Source organism: Vitis vinifera, chromosome 3 (assembly GCF_030704535.1).
Source record: "Vitis vinifera cultivar Pinot Noir 40024 chromosome 3, ASM3070453v1".
NCBI classification, from domain to species: Eukaryota; Viridiplantae; Streptophyta; class Magnoliopsida; order Vitales; family Vitaceae; genus Vitis; species Vitis vinifera.
In genome coordinates, this window is record NC_081807.1 from 10,013,607 (window position 1) to 10,025,025 (window position 11,419).

Here is an 11,419-nt window from a genome sequence, read left to right on the forward strand (position 1 = left end):
TGGATTCAAAGAGGGGACTGATCGAATGAGAAAGCCTTGTTTGAAGTTGCTGGACATGACATTGACTCTGTTAAAATCACAAATTCCACAGGTTCCTTCACCTGCTATCCGTGTCGTCCCCATCAATCACTCGCACCACTTTTGTCTCGCTTCCATCATCTTTCCCGTGAGTGTAACCTCATTGAACCCCACACCATCATACTCATAACCCTATGTATTCTATACCCATCTCATACCCACTGCCATGCTATCCCATTCTCCATACCACCCTCCTCATGCATTCCCATTATTCCTCATTACTTTTCCTCACCCATCCATGGCATACACCAGATTTCCTATCTTGGCACGAAAAGGTAAGGCACCGTGAGATTCTCAGTGGAGGGATATTCCGGAAAGCAAGTTTTATGCTAGAGAGGGAGAAGAGGGTATTATGTTTGGAGAAATTTCTGGGCTAGTGATTATTTGAGAGTTGCAGACGGCTGGAGGAAATGATGAACTGAGAGTGAAGGAAAACGAACTTGAGAAAGAAATAGAGTGAGCAAAGCTGTCCAAAGCCGCCGGCGGCGAAATGCCTCCGCCATCACCAGAACGTCAAGCAACCATTGAAGCTCTTTCACTTTCCCTCTCCTCTTAGGCCTGCAGGTGGAGGACAACGAGTATGTGTTTGAAGCGAAAACAATTCAGAGAATGGATTTTCTGGTGCTCTCAACGCTTCAATGGAAGATGAACCCAGTCACCCCACTCTCCTTCATTGATCTCATCATAAGAAGGCTTGGATTGAAGACCCATCGCCACTGGGAGTTGCTCCACCTATGCAAGCGTTTTCTCTTCTCTGTCATCGACCTGACGAAACCCGACCTCATGAATCTCCGCGACGTCCAGATCGTGAAAAAGCTGGGAGATACTGTGGATAGAGACTTGAATGCCCAGGGCCAGGAACCCCACTACTTGAGGACTCGTCCTAAACCAAATTTGACCCTGGAGCCGTGTCAGATTTTCCATGTTGATCACTAAGCTGCCATTCTTGAAGCACTGTTGGCTGCAGGACGCATCGTTTGTGACATGCCAGCCTTGGCAGACAGACCTGATCTTGGCAAGGCCGTGTTACCAGGACCCAACAGATTGTGGGAGCTTTCAGATGAACATTTGGACCCAACTATGATGGGTGGAAGTCAGTACCACTCTACCAACCACAGCCAAGTTTCCTTCCGTCAGGATGTCGCAAGTGATCCTCTACATGGACAGCGTGGATACTCTGAAGCTAGCTCCAAGAGCCAGTCAATCTCCTATTTTTCTGGAAAGTCATGAAACAGGTTGGGATAGAGACATATTTTTTCTGGTACCCGAGACTCAAATCATTCCCATCCTGTACAAAGAATCCAGAGGAGGCGTAGAGGTTCCCATGCATGGCCACCTTTGACCCAGGTGCCACTTCCCATCGTACCATCTTTAATTTTTTTTTAAAAATATTTTTCTAAACCTCATTTCTTCAAATAATTCCTAGGATTCTAGTTTGTTTAAAATAATTTTAACTCTTTCCTTGTACATCCTTAGCATTTTTTTTTAGGTTCCCGAAAATCCGTTTTCCAATAAAATTCATTGCCATTTTCTTCAGCATACACTTTTCACAACTTCCATGATCTTGAAACGTTTTAAAATAAGCAAGACTTCAATTCCGTAATTCCGAATAATGGGATTCATGGAATTAATTCATGCAAAATAAACGGGCTTTGGTGGGGACCCCACATATGTGATTATGATCGATTAATTGATTGATTGATTTAATTGCCATGCATGATTAATTTTATTCCACTCTATGATATGCTCAAAATTATTCTTTAATTGTGCACTAACCCCCTCTCTTGATAGCGCATATTGGTTTGCCACCCAGGTACGTATTTTTCTCACATCATGGTCACTCCTTATGCTTGTTTTAATTCTCATACGTGCATGATCGATTTGAGTATTCATTGACTTTCTCATTGGATGCCATGTCAGCTTCATTTTATTAGTAGAGACCCGACTTTAGGGACTTAGAGGGGTGCTACGGTCTTTACCGTACCTTCCCGATAAGTAACCTGACCCCCGAACCCGATCCGGTTTTTCACAGACCACATTTTCCAAAATAAGGAGTCACACTTAGGGTTTTTCTTTCTTATTTTGTTTACCCTTTAAAAATAAAACAAAAATAAGTGGCGACTCCAAGTCATTTTCTTAATCAATAAAAATCAAATTTTTAAATAAAATAAAAATCGAGCTCGCCATCGAGTGGGAAACGCATTGAGCCGAAATGCGGGGTCCACACAAATGTTAAATTGTTATTTAATATTTTTATAAAATAATGTTTGAGAACGTAAAATATTTTTAACATATTTTTTTATGTTTTTTAAATATGTTTTAAAATTAAAATTTATATATAATGTTTTATTTTTAATTATTTTTTATATTTATATAATTATTTTTTTAAATAGTCTTTAAAACAACTTAAATAATTAAATGATGTTTTGTGAAAACTTAAGGTTTATTTGACAACTGTTTTTGACATCATTTTTTATTTTTCAAAATAAAAAAACAAGAAAATAAGTTTAATAACCAAAAATTATTTTCTATAGTCTTAAAACGTTTTTTAGTTGTTTTATGTTGTAAAATTTACTTGTTTTTGAATGATTGTTTTAAAAAATAAAACACTAGATATAAAAATATTTTTAAACATATTTAAAAATATTAAAAACAAGTTAAAAATATTTTATGTTTCAAAACAGATTTTTGTTTTACAAAACACTAAAAAAACAGTTTTTTAAAATTATTCTTAAAAACCGTTTTTCAAAACCGTTTTCGAAAACAATTACTAAATAAAATGTTTTTTTTTTTTTTTTATGGTTGTCTAATATATTTTCTTGATTTTTTTGTTATGGAAAATTATTTTAAAAAATAGTTAACAATCGGGTCATATATTTTCAATTTTTTTCCTTATTTTTTCATACATAATTTTAAATTTTTATATTTTTTTCTTTTATTTTCTTTTGCTTAAGCTTTTCAAGAACTAAATGAGAATCAATTTTATTACCTTTTAAATTTTTTTTTTTAGAAAAAAGAGCAAATAATCTTTAAATTTAAAGACAAAAAAACATTTACGTTCACTTTATTTCTTTAATTTTAAATTTAGTGCTGGCATACCTGATACCACAACAAAGTTTCTATATAATCCGTAAAATTTCCAAGATCATTCCGCGTGGGTGTACGCGCCCGGCGCAAGTTAGCATATAATCAATGCCCCAACTACCTTGTACCGTTTTATTAATTTTTAAATTTTAAATGCGTTGTTGGCTCTCTGGCAATTTGCATTGTACCACCCACCGCCTTCGAAGTTCGACTATCTATCCCACGCTAGCTTAAAGCGCGTGGCAGACATCTGGATCCGATCAATGCTGATATATGACTTCACCTCTTTCTTATCCGGTTATTTGGCGCCAAGGTTGGGGTATACGTAAAGATAAATTCAACAAAAAAGACTATTATTTTAAAAATGATTTATGCTTTGAACTTTAATAATTTATATATATATTTAAAAAAAAACAGTTTTTTTTTATTTATCAAACTCATTTTATTTATTTTTTAAATAATTTAAAAATAGATAAGTTTTTAATTAATTTTAATTATATTTGATTTTCTTTGATATCTTTCATAATAAAAATCAAATACGAAAAAATCATTTTTTTTTACACATTTTTTTCTTTTTTTAATATTTTTCGAGGAATCAAACATTAAATTTTATAATATTAATAATAGTAATAATAGTTTAAAGGAATTTTTTTTAAAAATAAATTAGAAATTCAATAATTTTATTAGTTCTTGTAGTAAAAGAAAAAAGATTGTTATAAGGAATTTAATAATTTTCCTGATAAATTTAATTCTTTTATAAATAAGTAAAGCTTTTTTTTAGAATTTTTTTTTAAAAACAATTTTTGAAAAGTGTTTTGTTAAATTTTGTAGAACAAATTAATTTTTTTAACTTGTTTTTTATGTTTTTAGATATGTTTTAAAAATAGTTTTTATATATAATAATTTATTTTTAATCATTATGCATATTTATATAATTATTTTTTTAAATAATACTAAAAAAACAAATGAAAATAAGGTAAAATAACTAAAAGATATGATTTGAAGCACCTTATTTTTTTAATTGTCAAATATGTTGATATGATTTGAAACACCTTACTTTTTTATTATCAAATATGTTTTTCTATTTTTATGTTTTAAAGAACGAAAAAAATATTTTAAAAAAAAATTACCAAATGGGGATTAAGTATTTAATAAAATGTCATGCAAAATTACCCAAAAAATTAATATTATTAGAAAATTTTTTATATATGATGAAAGAATGAAAAATAAATAAGATGTTGTATGAATGATAAAAATTAAATTAAATTTCAAATTTTCAAAAAAAAAAAATCTTTTTTGGATTACAAAGTCTCCATTTTATTTTTTATTATTTGAAAACCTTTAATTATATATAGGATTTTTTTTTTTTGGGAAATATATATAATTTCTTTGGGAGGGAAAATTTGACCGGGGGGGGGGGGGGGTTTGCATGTGCTGGCCCTTAATTGCTCCGCCCGTGGATACGAAGATGGTTATTCAATCTGTAAACTATAAGTGACGATTTTGAATACTTAAAATGTATTCAAATGACAATTTTAATACTTAAAAATAAAGTTTTTTTTTTTTCAAAAGATAACATTGAATTGGTATTGTAAAAAGTATTAGATTTGAAAATAGTTTTAGAGTCATCATATTTTAATAAATATTTAATAAAAATAATATTTTTGTCAAAATCCCACGGAAGTGTAACTTTATGTTTGTGGATGTAACTTTGAAGCAAAAAAAAAAAAAAAAGATAATTTTCTTGATATATATAAATAAAGAGAAAAAGAAAAAGCAAAGAGGATTGATCGCCCTCAATTAATCTTCTACAAGTCTTAGAAAAATTATTTAGGCTATGATTTAATTGGTTAGATAAGATAGAATATATATATATATATACACACACACATAGTAAGATATCATATCCCAATTGATAGGATATCTATACCTTAAAATACTATTTCTAGTAGGATATGATAGCATGAGTCATGATATATGTTTTGGCACATGTCATGGTATCGGGCATGACACACATCATGTGTCATGAGAATGGATCGTGTCATGTTTCATGTCATGGGTCGTGGTATATGTTATGACATCAAGCATGACATAAGTCAAGTATGAATCATGTGTCTTGACATCAACTTTGGCACAAGTCATGGCATCTGTCATGGCACACATCATGCATCATGGTACAGGTCATGGCATCAACTATATATGACATGTATCATGCATCATGGTATAGATCATGGCATGAGTTGTATATCTATCTATTTATTTTATAATATATTTACACATATTTTTTCTTTTTTCTTTTTTAACTACAAATCCAATTTTAGGTTTTTGCAAAATTAATAATATAAAAAAATAAAATAAAATAATATTTTTTTTCTATCTCTTACTATATCCCGTTACTCAAACATGAACTTAGATCAATTATAATTGCATTATGAACAATGATTTCATTTAATCATGCAATAGAATGTGGATTTAAGTAGAGAGTGATGCTTGAAAGTCTTGTTAAGAACCATACACACCATTTGGTTTACCTTATTATCGCCAATGTAAATAGCGCTAAAGATGAAATATCAGTTTTGATGGATATGTCGATAACTTGATTTTATGGATATATGAGGATATATCAACGGATATTTTGATATAAAATATCGATGACGTAAAAATTAATGAAAATTCTGAAAATATTAGGAAAAACTCTAAAAATTATATAAGAAATAAAAATAGATATTTTAAATTTTTTTTTAATTAAAAAATGATATATATAATTTGCCATATTTAATAATAATATCCTCTATATCAATAATTTTTTTTTAATTTTATAAGTATACATTTATTATTAAGTTGCATTATATATTATTTCATAATAATATTATGATAACAAGTCTAATTTTAAAATATATTTAATATTAAAATTATGATCCATTTTAATTTAAATGTATTCAATGATATCAAATAAATAATAATATATTTATAATTTTTTTTAATATTTATATTTTATATTTAATAAATATATAGATTATATATAAAAAAACCTATTAAGAAAATTATGTTTTTATATTTTTGATAATAAATTAAATCAAATGTAAAAATAAAATAATTAGAATTGATTTATTTAATAAAATAATCTTTAATTTCTTTTATATATGTTTTAGTGCATGCTTCTCATTAAGGAGCAACTTGCTCCAGTAGTTACTATAGATTCCACTTGAGTGTTTTGTCTCAGGTTCAAATCCTTGCAATAGTAGTGATTGTTCATTAAGGCAACTCACTTTGACCAGATTGAATTAAGTCGAAAAATCAACAATATATTGGTGAAAAAAATTAAAAACTCAAGCCATCGATATATCCACCAAAATTTTTTATCGAGACCCCTTGATACTATTGACAATATTTTTGTTCACGATCTTAACAAGAAAACTCCTCGCCATGAGGAGAATGACTATTTACCAACCCTTGCACTAGGGAAACAACAAGATAGTCCATTTACATGTATGACAAAGATGGAAATCTTGTTGATCATCTAATGCACTTTAGGAAATGATACACTTTTATGCATAACTTTTTTTTTTTTTTTTTTCCAATATGCAAGGCTTGACTTTGGTTTGAATTCATAACCTACCTTTAGGCACAATCTCAACCATTTCTAAGTTATGCATATTTACATGTGCTTAGCATGATAAAGGAGAAATATAAATTCAATGTTCAATAATAGAATAACAAAGAATAAAGGGTTGTGTGAGTATATCTAGTGATGTAGTGTAGTGTTCATATAGCTAGAATTGATGATTCTATCACTAGAATAGCTTTCCCCTCAACAACATATGTTGTTTTTTAAGGTTTGACCATCTTTGACCAACAACGGTGATTGTTGACCAAGGCAAACTGCTTTGACTAGATCGAAATAAGCCGAAAAATTGGCAAAAATGGTGGGTATTTAAAGAAGGATTGGAGCAAATACTATGAATACCATTATGTGCTCAAACACTGTTAAAACATGTTGCATCTAAGAGCATGTTGCTGAGATATACATAAAAAGGAGGAATTATGTTGATTCATAGCCAATGAAGAAATTCAAATACTAAGTGGCATGAAATTTGTTCATTTTAGCAATGCATAATCATTCTAAACTCCATTCATTCAAGCATAAAAAATTCATTTTGATTAATTTTATTTTTATAAGGTGCCTTAACAAGTTTTGTAAGTTTTACAACGAAATTGAGTCGAAAAGCAACATGAACCAAACATTCCACCCCTTATCTTGCTATCATATTTGCTACTTATAGGAGCCAAATTATAATTTCATTACCTATAGGTAGCAAAGCTAAGTAGTGGAAATTACTAAGGAGAATCTTATTTTAGCTAAATCCACTCCTATTGCCTATTTTGTTACTTATATGTAGTGAGCTTATGTAGAAAAATTCGTTGGTTTTATTTTTTTTCTTTCATTTTTAATGCCATTCTTAAACATGCATTCCTATGTTTTCATAGCCTTTTTCTCTCACACTTGCGAGGCATCCTTTTGCTTAACAAGAGAAACACTCTACCTCAAAGGCTATGCAACCTCAAACCTTGGAAAAGAAGAGCTAGGATAGCCAGATGTAATAACATGCATGTCATCTAAGGAGTTGTTGGAATGGAATTATAATGTTCAATCATGAAAGGTTGACCAAGGATTGCAAAGATGATGTGGTCATGTCACCTTTCTTCAATAAATATGAGGCATGAGAGCTGAAAAAGCATGGATTGACTGAGAAATTAGTTGCATGACACCATTTTGGTAGCTTAAAAAGAATAAGACATTATATTTTTATTACCTTAGCTTAGCCACCAACCATTGTCTCTATCTAATTTCAAACTGATTTCAACCTATATTGAGTTTTTAGATTTTGCGTTGCAAATGTTTTCAATTATCCTTATTTTGCCGTTTTATGAATTTTTACTACTTGTTTTCAATTTAAATTGCACTTGGGATAAAATAAGTGGGATGATAGTGTTGTTGAATTATTGTCTAATAATATCTTAATCCTTTTTGTTACTCTAAGACCAATTTTAGGTTTCTTAGGGCAAAAAAAAAAACCCTTCTCATTATTGTCTTATGCTTTGTTGCTTGGAAATGTCTTTAACAAGCAAGTGAAGACAACATAAGTTAAGGTGATGAGCATATCTTGTAACCTAACTTGGGTTGGTTGAAGTAAAAAAAAGGAAAGTTTAGGGCTAGTGCCATTATAACTATGACATTGGTCTAAGACATGGGTCAGATTACATACATGATATTAACAAGTGATGTAGGACATTAAATTCATTTTGATTTTCTTCAATTTTTTCCACTTTATATTCTAGCATTCTGGATTTTCATTCTTGAGAAAGCACTAATTCAAGATTTTCTACATATACTTCACACACCAATTTCTTTCTTCATCCAAAAATTGAGGTTGACAAGAAAAAACCTAAGAATGAAAATATTGGTTTTTACAGATATATTTGTAATTGAATTTTATGAATATATTAGGAAGTATCGAATTTTTTTTTGACAAAAACTATTAATGGGACAGAAATTGATCAAAATTTGTAGAAATATTAGGGAAAACTTCAAAATAAATAAATAAACATTAATATACATATTGAATTTGTTTTGTTGAATAAATTGATACATGTTTGATGTAATTTATGATATTTATCAATAATACCATGTGCATTGAGAATAAATATCAATTTTCTAAGTGTATACCTAATATTAATTTACATTAAATATTTGATTTCATTAAATGTCATGCCAATAATTATACATGTTACATTGTAATGGATTTTTTGATTGAAAAGGGTTGAAAATCCTTTCACTTACTGACATATGCTTTGATCAAACCTAAATATCTGAAAATTTCAAGCAAAAGATATATCCCATAAGAATTTTATTGAGCTCCATTGAAACCTGAAATGTCGACAATCTTTCACTAAGTTTCAATGACATTTTTGTCACTAGCAAAAACCTTGAGGAAAATGACCACTAGGATCTCTTACCAAGTACTACAATAGGGATCCTTGAGCTTAGGCACCTAACCAACTAAACTAAACTCTCATTTTTCACGATGACAATAACATAAGAGCACCTTGTCATTATTTAAACATACCTACCATGAACATACATTTTGCTCCAAGAGTTTGTAGTGAAATCCTTTATGAATATAGGTCATATATGTTATTCATAGAGATGATTGAAAAGTTCACAAGATTAAAATGTGTTCATTAGTGCCTAATTATGCACTCCATTGGCAAATAAATAATGTGATTTATGCAATATAAAAGGCTTAACTCACCCAACTTAATTTGAATAGATGCTAAGGCCCTAGTTATAAATCTAATGTATATTTTGAGCTTAATTTCAAGTTTAAGAGAGGAAAATGATGAAAGTTGCAAAAGTCATATTCAACCAAGGAAGAAAAAGTATCAAATATGCTTAAAAAGACACTTGGGACTTGAGAAGCATAAGAAGATCCAAGCATTGGTCAAATGAGCAAGTCATGGGCATAAAAGATGGGGAATAAATGTTATGAAATGAGTAGAAAGAAAGTAGCCTTGAAGGAACAAGTTTGAAGCAAATGCAAACAAGTTCAAAATGAAATTTGGAACTTAAATTTTGGCAACTACATATGGTTTCAAAGCTCAAGAAGTAAGGAATCTAACACGTTAAACAAATCAAGAATCAAAGTTGAAATGAGGAAGAGTTGTCCAATTGAAGTAGGTCTAGGCTAGAAGAGCTATTCATTGTGAAATGGACAATACCATTTAAAAAATAAGCATAATTTCAAATTGAGCAACAACCACCTCAAGTTGAAGCCTCCTTTACTTCAAATTTTGTACTTTTAACACTCCTTCAATCCAAAATGGACCTCTAACATTTAAAACTCGTGATTTTTTTCTTTGGGATTTTTGAGACTTTTATAATGTTAGAATGAATGATCATCATATATATGCTTTGTTTAAAGTTTAAGAAACACTATATAATATTTTATTCATTATTTTTCACTTACAAGAATTATTAAACATTGTAAAATTTAGGACATAAAAAGGAAAAAAAAAATTGTGTAGCTATAGGAACTTTGATTTGCAACTTATATCACTTTAATTATCACATCTAGTATTACTTAAAATATTTTATTTTATAATTTTTTAATAATAATGAAAAATTACCTAATAGTTTGAATAATGTTGAAATACATGAATCGAAGGCCATTAGTGCAATGAATGATAACAATAGTTTAGTCATTGGAGAAGATGGAGATAATAAGAAGAAAATCCATGTAAATAAATAAATTCAATGTACAACAGGAGTAGCTTAGATTATCAAGTAGGAATGTTAATAATATGAATGTTTGTGTAACCCAGCTCTAATCACCTCTAATTGATCATGTTAGGCAAAATATAATTGAGTAGGGACAAGTATCATAAATCTTTGTGTATAGATATACAACCTAGGGACACTATATCTATGCAATGGAAGTGATAATGACATAAAAACTATATATCTAAGGCTTAAAATGTAGGGATAGATCCCTTGAAACTATGACATGATGTAACAATAAAATAAATTTAATAATATGTATAATATGATTTTGGTTCTCTTTTCACTATCCTATATTTATGCATTATCTATATTGAGCATTTAGGTCTACATCACTTGCATTGTATATGACTTAGGTGCATTAGGATAAATCACCTTGAGAGGATTGGATAAGACTTATGATAAATCATGACATTTGTTATATGGTAGTCATGATTCACAAAACTATTATGTTGCATGAAATTTCAACCTTGAGAGGATATTAATCTAGTGCTAAGGTCCTTAATGGTTTTTCCCTATGGTTAAGACCTTAAGGTAGTTATATATTTAGTATGTATTGGGTCACAAGTCTTTAGGATCATATAATAAAAGGATTGTAATTCAATGATTGGAGAGATAATCTTAAAAGGTTGATAACACATGTCTCGTTAGATTATAGATACTAGTACATAAGAACCTTGCATGCAGTTGTTAGTAGGTCATGAATAAGTAGTCTCCATTTAATATTATAAGATGATAAAGTGTAGTTGATTATTTATAGTGAGATATTGAGTCAACTTAGAAATTAGATTTTAAGGGAGCCAATATTTTCTATGGGTCTTAATGGTCCTTATTCGAACTCCTAACCCTTAATGACACATTTATTAAGGAGTATTTGGGTTTTTTTATATTCAAATGTGTACATAAAGACGTTTAAAT